Here is a 20,894-nt window from a genome sequence, read left to right as displayed (position 1 = left end):
AAATTAGCTGGGCATCGTGGCGGGTGCCTGTAATCCCAGCTACTCGGAAAGCTGAAGCAGGAGAATTGCTTGAACCCAGGAGGTGGAGGTTGCAGTGAGCCGAGATCGCACTACTGCACTCCAGCCTGTGCCACAAGAGCGAAATCTCATCTTGGGGAAAAAAAATCGTTCCTAAAAGTTGAACCAGCAATTCTCCTAGGAATTTGTCTTAATGCAATCACAGTAGACACGCCCAAGGGGCAAAACACAAGAGTTTTTTTCCTAGAATCCCACATCAAATTAAACACTGGAAACAAAGTAAAGGTCCACAAAGGAGGAGGTAATTAAACGCGTTACACGGACATGCCCTTTCAAAACCAGCCAGTAAATTGCTTTGTAGACAACTGTCTGAAGGCAGAGGACTATGTAATGATATACTACTAAGTAGGAAAAAGAAGCAGTTAAGGAAACAAATTGATCATTTTTGGTAAATGTGTAATAGATTAAATCATCATTTTTGGTAAATGTGTAATAGATTAAATAAGACTAAACTTACATAAATCAAAAACATTCAAATGAAATCATCTTAAGTGCCAGAATTATAAATAATTCCTTCCCAATTTTCTTTGTGCTTTCTTTTTCTGCTTTCCAAATTTTCTAGATGAATAGCTAATCTTTGTAATTCAACAAAATTATCATTTTTGAATAACAAAAGCTGGCAAAAAGGATTAATAGTTATCTCAGGCTTACATTCTACTCCCCAGTAACTTCTTCTCTAGGATTACATACTAAGAGAGTAGTTAAGCACTGATAAAAGTTGATGGTAAAAATGTACATCACAAAATAACAGCAAAATGCAAGGTAGTATTAATATGGGAAGGAGGTTAAAGAAACTATTGTACATACATACATATATGATTCTGAGGTTATCGAAAACTATATTTTTATGTTTTATGTATTTAATATATTTTGAGAATTATCTGGGTTAAGTAAAAAAACTAAGTAAAGACACAAAACGGTGTCTATTTAGATCATATCTGCTGTTTTGTGTCCTTACTTATGCTAAGTGAAATAAGTTAGGCACAGTGAAATAAGTTAGGCACAGAAAAATAAATACTGCATGATCTTATAGACATGCAATAAAAAAAGTCAAACTCATTGAAGCAGTGCTTAGAAAGGTGGTTACCAGAGGCTGGATGAGAAAGGAATCGGGAATGGGGAGATGTTGCCCAAAGGATACAATGTTCCAGTTAGACAGCAGGTATAAGCTTTAGAGATATGTTCCACAGCATGCTGACTATAGTGAATAATGTTATATACCTCAAAACTGCTAAAAAGAATAGATTTTAAATATTCTCATGACAAAAAACATAAGTATGTGAGGTGACGGATATGTTAATTCACTTGATATAATCATTCCACAAGCATATTTCAAAAATTACATTTTACCCCATAAATATATACAATTATTTCTCATTTAAAAATAAAATAACATACATACATATATATTATACAAGTTATTCCATATATTAAGACATTCATTTATTCACATATTTATACAGCACCTTCTATGTGCTAAGCAACAGGCATATGTATGTCCACACAACCAAACACATTCACGTAGAAAAGCAATTGGAAAGAAACAGCAGAATACTAACAGTGGCTACATGTGGATGGCAAGATTGACATAAATATTCTTTCTTTATTTAACACAATCTATATTTTAAAAATTATCTACAAGTATTACTACTTAGCTATACACACACACATCCTTGGAGAATACTCATCAGAAATTGCTGAGTCCTAATTTTAGCATCTATCTTTGCTGTGAATGTTCCAGAAGAAGATGCAGATGGTAAAAGGTCAGTGCTGCATCAGCACCAGAGATGACAGGAGGTAAGATGCACCTCTCACTAGAACATCTGAAACCTCTCGAGACAATACAACAATCTGACTGAATAACAAACACAAAATCCATCAATTGGGCAGGAATAATTCATGTAAACTTTTTGTCGTTAAAAAATTTCTGGCCAGGTGCAGTGGCTTACGCCTGTAATCCCAGCACTTGGGAAGCTGAGGCAGGTGGATCACCGGAGATCAGGAGTTCGAGACCAGCCTGGTCAACATGGTGAAACCCCATCTCTCCTAAAAATACAAAATTAGCCAGGTATAATGGTGCATGCCTATAATCCCAGCTACTTGGGAGGCTGAGGCAGGAGAATTGCTTGAACCTGGGAGGCAGAGGTTGCAGTGAGTGAAGATCGCGCCATTGCACTCCAGCCTGGGCGACAGAGTGAAACTCCGTCTCAGAAAAAAATAAAATAATAATAATAATAATAGTAATAATAATAATAATTTCTGAGCCCCTGTTAATGTGACAAGTGTGCAGGAAAATGTTACGTGGAAATTTTATCCATTTCCACTGAAGTGAGTAAAATCTGCTGTCTAGTAGATGAAAAATAAATCATATATACTTTATTTCTTTTGCTACCCATATATGTTATTGACAACAAAGGGAAGTAATTTAAACATAGCTAATAAAGAAAAACATCATATCAATTTATAGCTAAAAATTAGACTCAAAAAAGCATGGACATTAATATTCACTATCTGTCACAACACTAACTCGTTATTGCTAGATACACTTACTAATGTATGAGAAATTTTTAAAGCATTTTAATCATCAAATAAGACACCAGAATTGTCATCGATGGATTTTCTTGTATTGTTTGGAAATACTGAGACGTCATGGTGTGATTTCCATCAAGGAGCTCACAGTCCATTGGCCCATTAGAACGCCTAAAGGTTTGCACTGTTTCTGCCACGAGATGTTTTATTTTGCCAGAGAGAGAAAGCAATCTGACAAACCCTGAAGATGCTCCAGGAAGACTATTCAACATCCCAATTTCCACACAAGCATTTTGCTGCATTACAGTTATATGCTTTACAAAAAACATTACAGCAGTGTTGGCTCTAAAGCAAATACAGATATCTCATTTTCTACAACAGCTGTGTTCTTTAAAAGATTGCATGTAATTTCTCCATTTAGTCATATTTCCAATTGTCATGCATTATCACTTCACCAAAAGTAAACTCTATCTAAGGCCTCCTTTTATGATCACATATGTACCAAAGAACCTTTTAAAATTGATCAAAAATAAGAATACATAATATCAAGCAATAAAAACTTTCATTGAATTGCATATTTTGGTGAAGCAAGAGGATTACTCAGTCACATCATGCCTGCAAGTGAGATGAGGGAATACCAAGTTTGCTTGCACCTCAGAGCCTGTAGACGGGTCCTCCCTGGTCACTGAATTATAAAGGCATTCTCTCACCTCTGTTTCTCACCATGTTGTTTCATTTTTCACAGAAAGCACTTTAGCTGAAATTAACCATATTCTACTTGGAAGTAGAATATAAGCTTCTAAAAAGGAGGGGAAACTGTCTTGGTATTTTCATCATTGTTTCTCTGGAGCTACAATCATGCCTTGCCATAAATATTTGTTTAATGGCCCGGGAGTGGTGGCTCACACCTGTAATCCCAGCATTTTGGGAGGCCAAGGCAGTTGAATCACCTGAGGTCAGGAGTTCAAGACCAGCCTGGCCAACACGGTGAAACCCCGCTTCTACTAAAAATACCAAAAATTAGCCGGGCATAGTGACAGGAGCCTGTAATCCCAGCTACTCAGGAGGCTGAGATAGGAGAATCGCTTGAACCCGGGAGGCAGAGATTGCAATGAGCCGAGATGGCGCCATTGCACTCCAGCCTGGGCAATAAGAACAAAACTCTGTCTCAAAAAAAAAAAAAATTGTTTAATGAATTAAAGGAAAGGAAGACAGGCAGAATAGCACTCTGGGCCTTAAATACGAATTCAAATGTGTCTATTTTGACCAATTCATTTCTCAGTTTCCTGGACAGAAGGAACCAGCTATGAGACAACACTGCTTCAGTCACTAAATTTATTTTTTTCTGCTGTTTTCTCAGACATACTACAGATATGGCACTCATTTTATGGAATATTAGATATTCCATAAACCAACTTCATAAACCCTAAATTCCATTTCTTCTCACTATATTCATTGGCTATAGCAAAATGTTCCAATTATTAACCTTCTGCCAAACATTATATAATAAACAAAATATATTTGATTAAATATTACCTGTCACTTAATATATACATATGTATACCAGGTACTGATTGGGATATGTGTATGTGTATACGTGTGTGTGTGTGTGAGCACATATGTGTGAATGTATACATATTCACTTGTTATTTACAACATTGAATATTAGATTAATAGCCCTATTTTATTGTTCTGAAAAGCTGAAGCTCATGGAGATCACACAGTTCACACATCTGGAAAACTCTGTATGTAAACAAAATCCCTAGCTCGGGCACCCCCACTAGACACCGCTGACTCACTCTAGCACACACAGTCAAAATGGAACAGAAATTCCAATTTAATTAGTAACTTTTAAGTTTAAAAGCACCATAAAATTAAGTTTGCAGGAAAATGAATAAGGTCACTCATGGATGGTGGCTTTGTAAATTTGATTAAAACTTTTGAAAGTTGCCGAGCGCGGTGGCTCACACCTGTAATCCCAGCACTTTGGGAGGCTGAGGCAGGCGGATCACGAGGTCAGGAGATCGAGACCATCCTAACATGGTGAAACCCCATCTCTACTAAAAATACAAAAAATTAGCCAGGAATGATGGTGGGTGCCTGTAGTTCCAGCTACTCGGGAGGCTGAGGCAGGAGAATGGCGTGAACCCGGGAAGCAGAGTGTACAGTGAGCCAAGATCGCAACACTACACTCCAGCTTGGGTGACGGAGCGAGACTCTGCCTCAAAAAACAAACAAAGAAAAACAAACAAAAAACCTTTTGAAAATCATGTCGACAATATATATTTATAGCCAAAAATTAAGATGTTATAATTCACTGATCTATTCATCCCAACTTTAACATTTTATTCTAACAATGCAAAAGGAATAAATTCAGCCTTTACAACTGCACAAAGTTGGATATCTAAATATCCAACAACAGAAGTCAAATTATCGTTATGATCACACATTACTTTTTAAATATGAATTAAGCGCAGTTTATATGAACATTGTCTTTAGAACTGCACATGTTTATATACAAATAAAAATCATAAGAAAAAAACGAAGACCATGCGTTAAGGCAATGAGATTCGTGAAGCAAGACAAAGGCTGACAGATTTGGCCACAAGAACATCCAGTTCTAGGAAACTGCACAGTACTTATCAGTAATTTTATGAACCCAAAATGCAAATGGCAGGGGTAAAGAATGAATCAACTGTCATTCTTAAGGATACAACCAGGTATGTCTTAAGAGTGGCCCTTTCCCAATTCCACTAGCCATAAACACAACCCTTCATGATAATATTTCCATTTCATTTCAAAAGTTATGCTGCACGTGACTCCATCAGGAAATGCCTTAAAATATGTGAGAAACAACTGTCAGTGGCAACCAACCACACTGTTATAAATAGTGCCTTCTTTTGTGGTACCAATTGGAAATGATACGATCTTCCTAATCTGAACAACTGATCACTGCTGAATAATACCCCGCTTAGGTCACAGCTGCAGACTCACATTTTAGTCCCTCTGCCAGGTCACTGTGACGGGACCCTTTCCATGCTCTCCCTACATTTTTCACGTGCGCAGTAAGGCTGCTTTTCATTTCAGTACTACCGAATTTAAATTCATGTAGTGCTCGTCTCCCCAGGCAAAGCAGGTACTGAGAGAATCCAACTTCTCCCTCACACCGCATTTACTCGAGTTGGGGAGGCAGGCGTGTAGACAGATAACCATCACCCATAACCTGACATATGGTGGGACTCAGTGTTTCGACGAATAAACAAGCAGACACAAGTGCTAATATGCACAGTTAAGAAACCCAATGTGTCTGGAATCAAAATGAAGGAGGATTTACTCTGAACACAGAAAGCTTCCCGGAGGACAATTCTCTTTGAGACGAAGAGAAATTTGGCAAGCAATCCAGGGAGAAGCAGCATGGGCAAAGCCAGGAGAGTGGAAAGAAAGAGCTGCTTCTGCAAATGCCAGAGTCTGGGAAGGGTTCAGCACAAAGTTTGCAGGGATCCACTCAGCAGAAGGCTGCACTGCAGGGGCTGGAGGGGCAAACGTAAGACCACGCAGCTTTCTCAAAGTTGGCCTAGCAGTTTGGTCTTTAATCTTGTGGTTTAGAGAACCACTTGGAGGCTTTCCAGTGGTAGGTGATATCAGCAGAACTTCCTCTATGAATCAGCACTAGGTAAGGATGAAAAGGATGGAGAGACAGGCAGTGGAGACTGAGAATGGCAACACAATAGTCCAAACAAGTGACAGTGTGGGTGTGACCTAAACAAAGGGGGGCATGCAGTGCCCTCTGTGGTTACAGAGCCCGCGGGGCACGAGGGGAACGGTGAAATGAATGTCGAAGGGTACAAAGTCTCTGTTAGACCGGAGCAGTGGTTTGGGGTTGGTTTTGTTTTTTGTTTGTTTTTGTTTTTGTTTGGTTTTCAGTTCTATTGCACACCATGGTAAATGTGGTTAATAGAGTATTGTACATTTCAAAACTGCTAAGAAAGTAAATTTCAAATGTTCTCTCTGAAAAACATGTTAAGTATTTGAGGCGATGGCTAGTTAACTAGTTTTATTTAATTATTCCACATTGTATTTATAAATTATAGTATCACTTTGTACACACTAAATTAATACAATTTATAAGTTGTCAATTTACAATAAAAAAGAAAGGTAGAAAGGAAGTTGAGAGAAAATGCAGAAATTCGATCAACAGGCACAGGGTGGGGGGGCAAAGGGAGAAGGCAAAATAGTCCCGAAGCTGCCGGGCACCAGGAAGGGCCAAAAAGGTGGAGGGACCAGCGCAGAACGCGGAGGAAAGTGTGAGTCATTTTCCGAGACGTTAAACTTTTGGTATCCGGAATAATCTACGATAAGTGTACGTAATAATCTGTAAAAAACACACATTCTTACAAAAGGCAATGCAAAGCTCTTCAAACAGAGGCAGCCATGGGGATGACACCGAGGAAGAAGAGCCGAGGTCAGGGGAGGTGCTTCCTCGGACGTGAGTGAGGTCGGGGAGGCGCACGAGGGAGGCAGCATTGGAAGGAGGCGACAGAGACCTGGGGGCTCCTGGGAGAGGGTTTTCCAGGGGCAGGGAGATCAGCAGCATTAAAGGCTCTGCTCGCCCAAGTAAGATGCAGATGGGAGAAACTGCTGGATCTGACAGCCAGGGTGTCACTGGGACCGCAGAGGCAGAGATTTCAGCAGAGCGATGAGATCAAAAGTCAGACTGCAGAAGTCAAAGCGTGAAAGGAACAACTGGAGAAGTTTGCAGATGAACTGGGAGGCAGATGACATAAGCTCTTGACGGGGAAAAAGAGAAAGGAAGTCTTCGTTGACTGTTGCTGTTAAGCATATCAGGAGACAGGATGTCTCAGTTCTTCCCTTGAGGGAAATGCACCCAGAGAGAGAGAAAAAAAGAAGGCTCTCAGAAAAGAGGGATAATCGACGGGAGAGAGAAGCAGAACAGACAGGTAGCATTGGGAACACAGGTAGGGGGAGGACCCTGAGATAAAAAGGCAGGTGGTGAATGAGGTTAAAAGCAGAGGAGTTTTAGGCTGCTAGGGAAGAAGATGGGAGGGCACCCTACCAAATACCCTCACCTCCTTCATGAGGTAGGACGGCATCTGCTAAGAATAAAGGTCACAGCGGTGCCTTCAGGAGCATGGGGAAAGGGAGAGTTAGGAAAATTCAACTAGGACTGAATATAAGGAATATAGAACAGTTCTGACAGCCCCACTGCGTTAAACTGGTGGTTCTACAGAGGAGGCGACCAGCACCAGGGGACTTTCTCCAACAGCTCATGACAGTCGGAAGTGGGAGCAGGCGGTTACATTTGCGGACAGCTGGGGGCTGAAGAGGAGATGGCCAAGTGGCTGAGAGGCTCTAAGCCATGAGAATGTGAGATAAAATGCCTGAAGAGTCCCAACTGGCCTGGGAGGCAAAGGAAGTCAGAAGACAACCAACAAAGAACAAGAAAGAATGTAAAAGCTAAAATACAAAACAGGATTTTTTATAAGATTCCACAGAATTGAAGGAGAGGGAAGAGCTGGGAGGTGTGAGGGTATGATCAAGAAGGGAACTTCGGAGTGAAGATCTCGTGACTCAACAGTTTATTCATCCAGTGCAAAGTGTGGTCATCCCTGCAAACTTGTTAGAAACGCAAATGTGGGGACCACACCTCAGATTTAATGAATCAGAAACTGTGATTGGGACCAGCAATCCACTAAAACAATCCTTCCAGGTGATTACAATGCATGTTAAAGTTTGAGAATCATTGTTCTACTATAATGTGAAGAAACCTGAAAAGGAAAGGAACAAATAATTCTGAAGGAGCTCATCAAAGGTTTCCCAAACCATGTTACATGCCTTAAAGATTAAGGTTCTCAAAGTGTGATACCCAAACCAGCAGCATCAGTGTCACCCAGAAAATTGCTAGAAGTAAAAATTTGGGAGCATCAGTGAAAATGTGGGCCTCTACTGAATCAAAAACTCTGGGAGTAGGGCCCAGCAATCTGTTTCCACAAGCCCTCCAGGTGATTCTGATGCAGCTAACTTTGAGAACTATTGCTCCCTATGAGGGCCAGCTTCCAGTTGCAGGTGGCCCTACAGACAGGATAGCCTCAGAATTCCGACTACAGTCCCTGTTCTTGAATTTCCATGAGTCTCCATCCTCCCCAAACATGCATTTTTGCACTACAGCCCATTACTTGAGCAAGCTTGAGTGATTTCTGTTCCTTGCAAAAGAAAGCATCTGATTAAACACCATGCTTAGAATTTCAGTCTTCAGTCTATATATACTGTGAAGCCAGTGAATGCTTTAAGCAAAGAAATGTCACAGTAAGTTTTGGACTTGTTTCTCCTCTTCCCTGCCTATTGTTTTTGTGGATGTTTTGATTTTTTTAAAAAAGATACTACTGATGGCAATTTTAGGGATCACGGTATAGAATAAGAAAGGAAGACTGATCATAGAAATATGAGGAAGGAGATCATGGCGCACGCAGGCATGATATGACGAGGTCTCGATTTGAGATAGCTCTCCCTTTCCCCATGCTGTGAGGATTGACAGGAGCAGAAAGAATGCAGAGAGCCATATGAATGAGACGTGACAAAACTGGACAATCAATGACATGAGAAAGAGGACTCTGACATTTCTAGCTTAGGAGAGTGAATTTATGATTATGCCTGCCACTATGCAAGACAAAACTAGAGGAGGGGGCTTAGTACATTTTCAGAGATGCTGAATCTTTGAAATCCAAAGGCATCTAAAGGAGACTTAGGAGGAACCCTCTAGAGACATTGCAGGAGAAAGTTCAAGGCTAGAACCATGGATCTGGTGCCCATCAGTGTGCAGGGTGCTAAAGCAGAGGAAATCCCAGGGAGTGTGTGTAGCATGGGGTTGGTACGGCCAAGAGGAGGAGCCTAGTGACCTGCAGCATTTAAGATGTGGGTGGAGGAAAAACAACCATAAAGGATAGTGAGAAGGGGCAGCCAGAGAAACGGGAGGAATGCAGGTAGAAATGCTTTCAAGTAGAGAACTTCACTGTCAAATTTGATTTAAAAAGTAAAACAGCATGAGGACTGAACAAAGACAACTGAATTCAGTTAACTAGAAAGACGTCAGTGGCCTTTACCTGAGGCTGACTACAGTGCTTGACTGAAGATGCAGGAAAAAGTAGGGATGTGAGGCTGGAGAAGGAGGTGACATCAGGGGCAAGTGGGAGGGTTTGCCTCGGGATCGTTTCCACTGAGAAAACAGGGAATGTGTGCTGATGCAGGCAGGCCTGCAGGTAAGCAGGAGAAGGCTGGAGGACAGTTTGTGATGAGGACGAGGCTCACAGGTGTGCATGTGGAAACATGCACTAAAATGGTACCTTCACATGTGGCAAACTCAATCATGACATTGCATTAATGGGAAATCATCAAGGTTTTTTAGCCATACTCAATCATGAGATTGCATTAATAGTGAAATCATCAATGTTTTATTCATGTATGGCAAGACAAAGGGAAAAAAATCCAAGCGAGGTGCTCATTGGTTCAGCCAACACTTATTAAGTACTGTGAAAGGAAAAGAAATCTCAGGACCCCAAAATCACTAAGCCAAAGGGAAAGGTCAAGCTGGGAACTGCTTAGGGCAAACCTGCTTCCCACTCTGTTCCTAAATAAGATAGCTACAAAGATAAAAAGCCACATACCTCCCTCACAATTTGTCCACAAGGAAATTCCTCGTGGACAAAGGACAGACAGAACTCAAAGTCATCCCTCTGCTCACTGAGATAAATGTGTATCTGATTGCTTCCTTTGGAAAGGCTAATTAGAAACTCAGAGAAACACAACCATTTGTCTCTTACCTACCTATGACCTAGGAGCTCCCTCCCTGCTTCGAGGTGTCCCGCCTTTCCAGATCAAGCCAAGGTACATCTTACATATATTGACTGATGTCTTATGTCTCCCTAAAATGTATAAAATGAAGCTGTGCCTGGACCACCTCAGGCCCATGTCATCAGGACCTCCTGAGGGCGCAGCCTTAACCTTGGCAAAATAATTTTTAAATTGATTGAGACCTGTCTCCAGTACCTTTTGGCTTACAGTACCTTCTATGAGACAGACCCTGTGTTAGGTGACAATGACTCAAATAAGGATAAGATATGGTTCTTGCCCCTAAAGAGCTTGCAGCTTAGTGGAGGAACTAGATAACTATCATACAAGGCAAATCCAATTGCAAACATATGAGCTAAGGGCTAAGAATACAGTGGACAGAGTAATCAACATTGTCATGAGGACAGTATTCATCCAGTCCTCATTTTTCATTCAAAAAATATTAATTGAATGCTTACTATGTGCTCAGAGCTTATAGTCCAGCACAAAACAAAGCATTAAAAAAAAACCCTACCTGTATCCATCATAAATTCTAGTGGGTGAAGACAGACAATAAACAAGACAAATAAGTAAAATGCATGGCATGTCAGACAACGGTAAGTGTTAAGAAGAAAAATAAAGACAAAGAAAAGAAATAGGAAATGCTAGCAGTTAGCGGCTCTGTAAATTTCAGATGTGGTGACTTATGAGAAATAAGGAAGACAAGAAAAGAACAGAATTGCATCTTTAAAGCACTGAAAGCCATAAAACTGTCAAGTAAGAATTATATATCCAATGAAAACATCCTTCAAAAATGAGAGTAAAATAACAAAATTTTCAGATTAAATAAAAAATGATTTTTACATGTCTATAATTTCATTTCTAGAGTACAAGTTTCCACTCTTGATTGAGTTCTTCCTTACCCTAGAGTGTTTATTATGTCTCTTAAAAATATTCTCATAAGGAAGGGGAACATCACACTCTGGGGACTGTTGTGGGGTGGGGGGAGGGGGGAGGGATAGCATTGGGAGATATACCTAATGCTAGATGACGAGTTAGTGGGTGCAGCGCACCAGCATGGCACGTGTATACATATGTAACCTGCACATTGTGCACATGTACCCTAAAACTTAAAGTATAATAAAAAAATATTCTTATAAAACATTTTCTAAGTCTTTAATCTATTTGAAATTTATTTTTACACGGAAAAAGGCCACTTGGGCAAGCATAACCAATTAAATAAAAAATCTATGCTGTGTCCTCCTGAGCTGACTTCCCATCTTTCTCGTATATTACATGCTCACATATCTCCTTCTGGTTTCTCTATCCTGTTCCACAGATTCCTGTTTCTATTACTATACCACCAGAATGTTGGGGATTTAGGCAGAAAAATATTTTATTCAATTGAAATTAAAACCAGCTGAGATTCTATTTTACAAGTGAAATAAATATTAATGTGAGAGAGCTGTCATTTTTGTGGTATAGCTTTCCATTTATTCAAATAGTAATTTCTATCCTTCAGTAGGATTTTTCAGTTTTCTTCATATAAGGCCCTTCCCATGTCTTATTCAACTTACTCTAAATATTTTATATTGTATTGCTATTATGAATGGAATATTTTTCCTATTTTAATTTCTAAGTGCTGATGGTTGAAATACAGAAAAGGTAATAATAAGTTTTTGTATTTATCTTATATCCCACCACTTCAACATTCTTGTATTAATTCCAATAGTCTATCATTAGATTCTCCTGGGTTTTCTAGGTATAAAATCTTATCATGTGTAAATATGTGTCTTATCATCTGTAAATATGCAGCTAAGCAGAGGAACCATATATATGTGTTTATATATTCATATAAACAGAACCATACATATGTGTTTATATATACATGTATACATATATACAAATACATATCTATGTATATATAAACACATATATATGTATTTTTTAATCTCTTCTTTCCAAAGTTTGTAGTGCTCATTTAATTTTCTTGCTTATTTCATTTGCTAAAAATTCCAAGACAATAATGAATATTAATGATGATAGTGGTATCCCCGGCTGTTTCCTGAATTGAATTGAAGGGTTTTAATGTTTTGCTATATATTTGCTGTTACATTATGGTAAATAATTTTTATTATATTCAATCCTATTTTACATAAGTTGCTTTGCAAAGAATGGAAGTTAAATTTTATCGAAAGCCATTTTAGTATCTAGAGATCATTACATGGCGAGTCATGTAGTTTAATTTATGGCTGTATATATTATGTTGGCAGATTTTATAATATTGAGCCCTGTGTTATCACTGAATTTTACATTACTCATCATTATACCTCCTTAGTAATATACCAGGATATCATTCTTCTAATATATTGCTGGATTATATTTGCCAATATCTATCTAGAATTTCATATTTGTATTTATATGTGATATACATCTATAGTCTAGTTTTGCTTTTTGTACTATCTTCCTCGGGTTTCATTTCTTGGCTTTACAAAGAAACTTTCACCTTTTTCTGTGACCTGGAAGAGCTTGACTATCATCGGAATTATCTGTTCTTTTAAAGATAAAGATCAGTGCTGCTGTGAGCCCCTCTGGCCCTCACTTATCAATGTCTTCTACTGGTCTATTCAAACGTTCAACCTTTTCCTGAGTGCCCTGTGATAATCTTTAGTTTGCTAGGAAATCACCTGGTCCTTCCAGGTGTTCAAATTAATTTCTATAGGGATATATGTATTATTCTTTCTCACTTTTACTTAAAAAAAAAAAACTTCTTCCACATCTTTGGTTTTCTCCTTCTTGTTTAGTAATTAAACTTAAGATCATATGGAACATACTGGTTTCTGGCCTACAAGAATGGGTAAACAGTGACAGGGTTAAAAGTGACCAGGAACGTAGAGAAAAAATTGGGGGCAGGGGCAGTGATTTGATAAGGGTGAAGGACAGCCAAGTGGAATTCACTTTCAGCATAGAGTTGAGACTTAAATCTGCAGCTAAGCAGCATAACCAGAATAGCATCAAGATGATAACAAAAGTCACCCAGAGAAAAAGTGCAAAATGAGAAGAAAACATAGTTGAAACACAAGGGAATCCCAACATGTAAATGGAAGGCAGAGAGTGAAGAATTGATAAAACAAAAAGCATTGAGACATAAAAGCTAGGACAGACTGATATATCAGATTACAAGTAAAGAACAAGAGAAGAGTGAGGAGAAGAGGAGGGGGAAAGAGAGGGGAAGGAGAAGGAGAGGAAATAGTCAACACCTCACTTGAACGTCAGATGGGTGAATGTGGACACAGGGATGAAGACAAGAAGAAACTGCCAAACAGATGGAGGATCACTGTAACAGCAGGACTGAATGCTGAACAGAATTCTTGAATGGGCCCAGTCCTGTCACTAGAGAGGAATCAAGAACAAAGAGATCTCAGATTTCTTACTGGGATATTCATGTGATGGTGAAGTCTGCGGTAAAGAGCACATCTGTGTGCAGATTTCCCACTGTTAACTGATTTCTCCCTTGCCATGTAGTAGATGTGGGGAAGGAAGGTCTATGAATGTAATTTGCATCACTGAGACTCCATAAAATATACTCCATATAATTAGGAGGTTAATATTACGATAATCCCTCATGAATACCACCCTGTAAGTCATCAGATTAACAACCACCTATATGAGATGGCAGTATTCACTTCATAAAGTACTTAACTACATATTTCCCTTGACCTTTTTCCTCTATATATCCTAGAGCCACCAAATGTAATAGATTAAATATAATATAGCTCCGGTTATTACTGCTGCTTTCATTAATTTGACTCTGTGAGTCAGAATTTAGATTTTCCTCTATTCAAGACATCCCCTGGTGGGCTTCAATTAATGGACACACTTAAAATATTATTCAAGATTATTTTTTCCCTTGACACTAAAAATGTTTCAAATAAATTCTTTTCAAAATCATATCTCAACTCCACAGCTTGCTAACCTTTCGAAACACTAGTCATTCTCAATGAATGTAAATTTAAAATCCGTAAAGGAACACTGCTAGTTCACTAGCAGATCACTTGAGGTAAAAGGAGGGTATTTTTATTAGTTGAAAGTTAAATTAGCACTTTTTAAAAGAAAAATTTAATGTAAAATCATCTAAAACAGTTTCATAAAATGAAATCCCTGGAAAGTGCATTTGAAGCAGCCAGTGAAGAGTTCTATTAGTTCACAGGGGCATTTTCCCCACTGAGCTTTTTATGACTCTTTTGGAATGAGAGTCCCTTTGCCCTGACTTGAATTACAATGTTGTGTCAATGTAACCAGAAAGTGCAATAGCTGTTAGACCTAATGACTGAAAGCCCTAAACTATGTGCTAACAGAGCTGCATAATAGTACTGTTCCCTTAGCAACAGATACAAGTAATTCCCATTTCCTTCAAGGAAACCTAAAGTGATTGCTCTGTAGCTTCAAATGTGTGATAGGTAGGATAACGGCCTTCCAAAGATGTCCACATCCTTATCCTTATAAACTGTGAATTCATTATCTGACATGGCAAAATAATTTTGCAGAGGTGGTTAAGCTAAGGTCCTTGAGATGGAGAGAGTATCTTGGATTATCCCAGTGGCCCCAGTGTAATCACAGGAGTCCTAAGTGGAAGAGCTTTCCCAGCTGTGGCCAGAGGAAAAAGTGACCATGACAGGAGCACAAGAGAGATGCGACCTTGCTAGTTTTGAAGATGGAGGAAGGGGCCATGAGCCAAGGAATGCAAAAGCTGGAAAAGAAAAGGAAACAGATCCTCCCCTTGAGCCTTCAGAAGGAAGCAGCCCTCCTCACACCTTGACTCTGGCCCAGAGAGACCCACATCACACTTCTAACCTACAGAACTGTAAGATAATAAATTTCTACTGCTTGAGCCGCTATGTCTGTGTTGATGGCAGGAAGAGGAAATTAATACAGAATGTACATCAGGAATAATCACTGCTGATATTTAGTAAACTGTTCAAACTCACCACCAAAAAGTTTCTAAATGCTCAATAACTGGGAAAATTGACAAAATAGTCATATTTAATCTGTCTGAAAAATAAAAAGTAATTCATAAAGAATAAATTAGTTTAACGTAATAGTTATCACATGGTAGGTACTGTATTCTCTGATTTGAACTCAGGTTCACTGTATGAAATACAAAACAAAGCATCCATAGCTAACATTTTCCTCTCTTTGAACTGATGTTCAGGGAAATAATTAATGATACATACATAGACAGCACCAAAGAAGCCTTCACTATCCTATTGTTTTTGTACATAAAGCTTATGGTGTTAATTCTCCAAAATAGTTTTAAATATAGTCATAAATTGTCAGGGCTGAAATATATTTAACAAATCAGGTAACCATTTTAAACACAAAAAGGATGATTTCCCCCAAGGTTTACTTGTGGCAGTAATGTCTTATTTCGTGGACCAATTACCCTAATAAGCCATAAATGTGCCACTGATTTGAATAACTGGTTTCAATTCTCAAGCATCCTTTCTGTGTTTTAAAAATCATAAATAAAATAGAATTTTCTTGTGAAATTAAATCCTGACCTACTTAATTCAGATTTGCTATTATAAAAAATTAATTACGACAACAACTAGCTGAGAAAAATTACAAATATTTTCTCCTAAAATCCTAAGCACAATGAAGACAACTACAGGTAAATAGAAGTGCTAGGAAAATAGCAAACCATGGTAATGTAGTTATCAACATATAGCAAAATTAAAATAATAGTATCATAAACTTTTAAAAACTGGCTTTAGATAACTTGATGCTTATTTGGGGAACAAATACATTTCTACTTGAAAATCCATTATCACCCAGACAGATTCATTCTGGGTTATCTATTACCAATACAGAGCTATCTCTCCACAAGAGACGCTATCACATTCCTGCTGAAAGCTTCAAAGTCCTTTTATTAACTATGGGATAGCGTCCAACCAGCTGAGCACAGCAAACAAAGTGCTTCTCCACGAGTCCAAACCAACTTTCAGCCTCATCAACTGTTCTCTCTAGTTACTAATTAAACCAATACTCATGGAGGACCTACTGTGTACTAGGCTCTATGGGCACAAAAGGAAACAAAATTGTCCATCACACTTCCCTCACGAGCTTTAAAATCTACTGGAGAGGGATCAAATAATCTGATATAATTGCAAACCATACTAAGTAAGTGCTTTTACAGAATACAAGGCCATGAGAGCACAGAATAGGAGCCCAAGACTTGTCTGAGAAATCAGGAAAAGCTTCCCTGACAAGTGGCATGGAAGCCAAAGCTTTTAGCAACACATGTACCTATAATTAGGCAAAGGAAGGACTTGGAGAGGGAGAGGAGGGACATTTCAGGCAGAAAGGATGGCAGGTACAAGGGTTCCACGGCAGGACCTCAAATAAGGCCAGCACTGTGGGAGCAGGAGGAAAGAAGGGGCACATTGCAGGAGACCAGGCTCGGGAGACCGGAAAGGGCCAGATGCTTCAGAGCTTGGAGGCCTTAGTAAGAATTTTGCCCACATCCTATCCTACAGGCAATGGGAAGCACTGGAAAGGTTTTAAGCAAAGGAAAGGTAGGCAGGTGGACAGGATCAGGTTCATGTACTGAAAAGAATAATGCAGCTGGCATTGTGCACCTGGATTAGGGAGTACCAAGAGCAGGCCTGGGGAGATCAACTGCGAAGTCCAAGCAAGGGATGACAGCTTGGACTCAAGTGGTACAGGGAAGATGAAAATAAGTGGACAGATGAGAAATGTTCCAGAAACAGAAGCAACAGCCTCCCTTGTCAGATTGCCCAAGGGAAGTAAAAAAAGAAAAAGGTCCCTTGAACCTCCAGGCAGCCCCCGAGGTCCTGGCTTGCGCTGCTGATGGGCAGTGCATTCACTGATCTTGGGAGCAACGCCTCCTCTCCAAGACCCACGGGTATAGGCTTTCCTAAGATGAGAGTGACTTTAAATCCAGCATGTAAGAGCCCTTTCATCCCAAAATAATTAACACATTTCTCATGCTTTCTGAAAGTTTGTATATTTTTATAATCCTATATATCTGTTAAATCTGTTCAACTTACTAAAGGCCAAGCACATGCCTCTGTCATTTTCCCATGCTCTTCACTTTCATCAGGACAGTCACAAACTATTGGCAAAAATCTATTTTCACTTAAAGTGCTTTTTGAAAAAGTTATTTTCTACACATAGCTACATCCCAAAGAGGCTTCAGGAAAGGCTTGTGAGAAACATATTGTACTATTTCTGGTTATGTAAGAAAAGAAAAACCAAATGAGTTTTTAAAGGTTTAAACTTCAACTCTGACTACTCCTCAAAGAAAAATAAGTTCTTTCCTAAGCAGGATAAAAATACTAAAGGAAATATTATTTAATTTAATTAAAACTATTTAATTCTCTGAATAGTTTTAAGAACAGTCCTATAGGAACCTCCTAAGCAAAGTATGAGCATCTACACCAAAAACAGCCTCAAAGTTATTTTAAAAACGAATAAATAAATTCCCTATTTAAGCTGTTCCAAAAAATACCATTTATTAATATCTCCCTGGAGTCAAACACATTACAAACATTTTCTCATTTAATCTTGACAATTTTATGGGGTAAGATATATGATCTATTACTCCCATTTCACAAGCAAGAGAATTGAGGCTTGGAAAAGCTAAGTCTAATCACGTGTTGAAAGTCACAACATGGCCAATTAAGTGGCAAAACCAAAATTCAGACAAGGTCTGTTTGATTCTAAGCACACACATTCTACACTTCCTTTCAAATATAAAAAGAAGTCACTCTTCAGAAGGAGTAACTAAAAGTTCAGATTTCTAAAAGGTAAGATTTCTAAAAGACAAAACCATGGCTAAATAACCAAAGTCTGGGCGATCATTCTCTACGTATGTGGCCGGCAGCCACGCACTGGCCTAAACATTAGGGAAGTTTCTGTGTATTGCACTATAATGCTTTAATTGTGAGTTAGATGCTGTCTTAGGGGAAAATCTTTGTTGTTGTTGTTTGGTATCATTCAATTATGCATACGAAGTCAGGAGAAAAATAAGATTCCAGGAGTGAACATTCATTTCCAAGTGAATTTTTAAGGAATTAGTCTATTCTAAAAAGTGAGCTACCATACAAATACAGCTCCGTGCTTACACGCTGAAATAACAGCAATTTAGCAAAACAGCAAAGCCACATCACCAATTCCTATCTCCTTCCTGCTGCAGAGGGAAAGCCACAGGGGCTCTCACGGAGCCCACATGTCAGACCCACCCGGGCGTCCAGACTCAAAACACGACCATCACATGGCTGTCCCTCCTGGGAAAGTCGAAGCCAAAGACGAGGCCAAGCAAAAGGGCCGGGAGGAGGAAAGGGCCCGCAGCTCAGCTCAGCCGGGCGAGGCGGGAGGCAGGCACTCAGCTCCCTCGCTGGCTCCCACACCGCCGCAGCGCCGCCACCTTGGAGGGGACGCACTGGCCGGCTGCGCACGCAGGCTCTTCCCAAGCCCCCGGTCGCTTTTCTTCCACATCAGGCTCTCCTCCATGTCATCTGTGCCCTTCTTCAGGGCAGTATCCTATTCTGCCTCATCCTCTCGGCCTTCTCCTTTCCCTTCTCTTTCTCTCCTGAGCAATTCTATGATCCCATGCTGAAGCCACTCTGTGCAACAGAGCAAGGTGGGAGGACATGGGTGGAGGCAGCTAGAGCGACCTTGGCCTCGAGCCCGCTGGAGGAGCCCAAACTGGTAGGAGGGCATCTGCGCAGGGGCTGCCCAGCGTGGGCAGTCAGAGCCCGGAACGGGGAGGGAAAACATCCACAAGTTGGGGAGTAGGCACAGGCCTCAGAGCCTGGCAGGGCAGCCTGGCATGGGCGGGGGCGGGAATGAACCCTAAACAAGGCGTTGAGGGCACCCACCTGGAGGCTGACCCAGCGAGGGGAGTCCAGTTTCCAGAGGGCATCGACAGGACGGCTTCTGCGGGGCAGCCTGGTGCGGTATTAACGCCCCCTCAGGGCGAGGAGGCGTCCGCAGAGGGGTGGCCTCTGCCAGCTCTTGGAGCAAAGGAGCTTGAAGATGACATCCACAGGGAGGCAGCCGGATGGTGGAGCCCGAGTGGGATGAGGTGGCCATGGATGCCAGGGAGGGGCTGGTGGCAGCACTGAAGGATGGTGGGGGCACTGAACAAATAAGCAACTATACAACTAAGGGGAACACAGCCACGTTTCTCACTGGCAAAGACTGGGATTCAAATATACAAAGAGGGAGAACTGTTACTAGAATGAATCCTGTGGGATGGGACTGGAATTGGAGGTATCACTGTTAATTCCGATTTCCATATGAGATTTCAATATATAGAGATGCACCTATATTAAAATAGTGCTATAAAGTGTGTGTGTGTGTATAGCAATTTGTAAGTATATGTGAAAGTAATCATAGAAATTGGGTCATTCTTGTCATTTCCAACTAAAACAGAGCCAAGAAGTCAGGGAAAAAGCACTCAGGGCACATACCATTGCTCCAAAGATGTAATTCCCTGCAAGCCCTGCTGCTGAAGCCACCTGCTGCAACCTGAGGCCAGTTTTACCTGATGGATACTGAAGCAAGCTGCTGTGACTCGAAGACTAGTTTGACCCACCCTGTCTTTCACCAATCAGAGCTTGCCAGCTCCCCAAAACTTTACGAGTACCAATGAACTTTTTTAAAAGATATATTTTTTTTTATTATTTTTTTCCTGAGACGAGTCTCACTCTGTCACCAGGCTGGAGTGCAGTGGCGCAATCTCGGCTCACTCCCGGGTTCAAGCGATTCTTTTGCCTCAGCCTCCCCAGTAGCTGGGATCACAGGTGCGTGCCACCACGCCCAGCTATTTTTTGTATTTCTAGTAGAGACGGGGTTTCATCATGTTGGCCATGCTGTTCTCAATTTCTTGACCTCGTGATCCGCCCGCCTCGGCCTCCCAAAGTGCTGGGATTAAAGGTGTGAGCCACCACGCCCGGCCTGAACTTTCTTTCAAAACAATACCTAACATTTCCCCTTCCTATAAAACCTCCAGCCGGGCACGGTGGCTTACACCTGTAATCCCGGCACTTTGGGAGGCCAAGGAGGGCAGATGACTTGAGGTCTGGAGTTTGAGATCAGCACTGCCAATATGGTGAAACCCCATCTCTACTAAAAATACAAGAATTAGCTGGGCATGGTGGCACGCACCTGTAATCCCAGCTACTAGCGAGGCTGAGGCGGAAGAATCGCTTGAACCCAGGAGGCAGAGGTTGCAGTGAGCCGAGATCACGCCACTGCACTCGCCTGGGCGACAGAGTGAGACTCCATCTCAAAAATAATAATAATAATAATAATAATAGTAATAATAATAAAATAAAATAATAAAACCGCTAAGGTTCTCTTTGTTCTTCAGACATACCAAACACCAGCTGGTCTGTGTGTATGCCCCAAACTGCAAT

At 40.4% G+C, this 20,894-nt stretch overlaps 1 protein-coding gene across 6 annotated transcripts in view; it reads right to left on the bottom strand.

Moving 5' to 3' along the window:
• Positions 1 to 20,894, bottom strand: part of L3MBTL4 (L3MBTL histone methyl-lysine binding protein 4) — a 476,247-nt gene that overhangs the window by 314,870 nt on the left and 140,483 nt on the right. The window lies entirely within an intron of this gene.

Source organism: Pan paniscus, chromosome 17 (assembly GCF_029289425.2).
Source record: "Pan paniscus chromosome 17, NHGRI_mPanPan1-v2.0_pri, whole genome shotgun sequence".
NCBI classification, from domain to species: domain Eukaryota; kingdom Metazoa; phylum Chordata; class Mammalia; order Primates; family Hominidae; genus Pan; species Pan paniscus.
This window is presented reverse-complemented; position numbering and strand designations above follow the sequence as displayed.